Genomic DNA, 2,272 nt, shown 5'->3' with positions numbered 1-2,272 from the left:
ACTGATGAGAAAAGCTTAACGTGATTATCGAGCAGTCAACGAATGACGTCGCACGACCGACGAAAAAAAGTCAGCACAATTACAGAGTCTCTGGGCACAAAACCGCGATGTCCCTATCTCCGACGACGAAGAACCATAATTTCCTTTAGATATCGTCAACGCAAGCATGAGCGAGCTACGTAAAATCTCTCGGTCGGTGGACGCCCGGTGCGGGCGTCGCACGACCGACGAAATATTTCGCCCAATTTCAAGGTACCTGGGCACGTAGCTGCGCATTTTCCTCGACGCACGCCATCGAGGGAACGAACGTCGTCGGGAGACGTAGCGAAACTCGTCACGTAGGGTCTAACGGGGAAACGAGAAATCCTCGGTCGGTGGACGCCCGGTGCGGGCGTCGCACGACCGACGAAAAAAAGTCAGCACAATTACAGAGTCTCTGGGCACAAAACCGCGATGCTTCGTCTACGTAGGCTATCGGGAGAAACGCGAATTTGGGATCGTCCGAATATCTCGAAAGTTGCGTATCTTGTGAGTTTACTCGTCGCTCTTGACGCGTGTTGCGGTCGAACGGGTAAACGGCGGGCTTGGATGCTCGCTCGAATCTTGAGTCCAATCCCACCGGATCGTCCACGTGTGCGTAACATTTGGTTTAACGAAATTCCCACTGTCCCTATCTCCGACGACGAAGAACCATAATTTCCTTTAGATATCGTCAACGCAAGCATGAGCGAGCTACGTAAAATCTCTCGGTCGGTGGACGCCCGGTGCGGGCGTCGCACGACCGACGAAATATTTCGCCCAATTTCAAGGTACCTGGGCACGTAGCTGCGCATTTTCCTCGACGCACGCCATCGAGGGAACGAACGTCGTCGGGAGACGTAGCGAAACTCGTCACGTAGGGTCTAACGGGGAAACGAGAAATCCTCGGTCGGTGGACGCCCGGTGCGGGCGTCGCACGACCGACGAAAAAAAGTCAGCACAATTACAGAGTCTCTGGGCACAAAACCGCGATGCTTCGTCTACGTAGGCTATCGGGAGAAAGGCGAATTTGGGATCGTCCGAATATCTCGAAAGTTGCGTATCTTGTGAGTTTACTCGTCGCTCTTGACGCGTGTTGCGGTCGAACGGGTAAACGGCGGGCTTGGATGCTCGCTCGAATCTTGAGTCCAATCCCACCGGATCGTCCACGTGTGCGTAACATTTGGTTTAACGAAATTCCCACTGTCCCTATCTCCGACGACGAAGAACCATAATTTCCTTTAGATATCGTCAACGCAAGCATGAGCGAGCTACGTAAAATCTCTCGGTCGGTGGACGCCCGGTGCGGGCGTCGCACGACCGACGAAAAATTTCGCCCAATTTCAAGGTACCTGGGCACGTAGCTGCGCATTTTCCTCGACGCACGCCATCGAGGGAACGAACGTCGTCGGGAGACGTAGCGAAACTCGTCACGTAGGGTCTAACGGGGAAACGAGAAATCCTCGGTCGGTGGACGCCCGGTGCGGGCGTCGCACGACCGACGAAAAAAAGTCAGCACAATTACAGAGTCTCTGGGCACAAAACCGCGATGCTTCGTCTACGTAGGCTATCGGGAGAAAGGCGAATTTGGGATCGTCCGAATATCTCGAAAGTTGCGTATCTTGTGAGTTTACTCGTCGCTCTTGACGCGTGTTGCGGTCGAACGGGTAAACGGCGGGCTTGGATGCTCGCTCGAATCTTGAGTCCAATCCCACCGGATCGTCCACGTGTGCGTAACATTTGGTTTAACGAAATTCCCACTGTCCCTATCTCCGACGACGAAGAACCATAATTTCCTTTAGATATCGTCAACGCAAGCATGAGCGAGCTACGTAAAATCTCTCGGTCGGTGGACGCCCGGTGCGGGCGTCGCACGACCGACGAAAAATTTCGCCCAATTTCAAGGTACCTGGGCACGTAGCTGCGCATTTTCCTCGACGCACGCCATCGAGGGAACGAACGTCGTCGGGAGACGTAGCGAAACTCGTCACGTAGGGTCTAACGGGGAAACGAGAAATCCTCGGTCGGTGGACGCCCGGTGCGGGCGTCGCACGACCGACGAAAAAAAGTCAGCACAATTACAGAGTCTCTGGGCACAAAACCGCGATGCTTCGTCTACGTAGGCTATCGGGAGAAAGGCGAATTTGGGATCGTCCGAATATCTCGAAAGTTGCGTATCTTGTGAGTTTACTCGTCGCTCTTGACGCGTGTTGCGGTCGAACGGGTAAACGGCGGGCTTGGATGCTCGCTCGAA

The sequence above is a fragment of the Venturia canescens genome, chromosome 5, assembly GCF_019457755.1.
Source record: "Venturia canescens isolate UGA chromosome 5, ASM1945775v1, whole genome shotgun sequence".
Classification (NCBI taxonomy): domain Eukaryota; kingdom Metazoa; phylum Arthropoda; class Insecta; order Hymenoptera; family Ichneumonidae; genus Venturia; species Venturia canescens.
Note: the sequence above shows the minus strand (reverse complement) of the source record.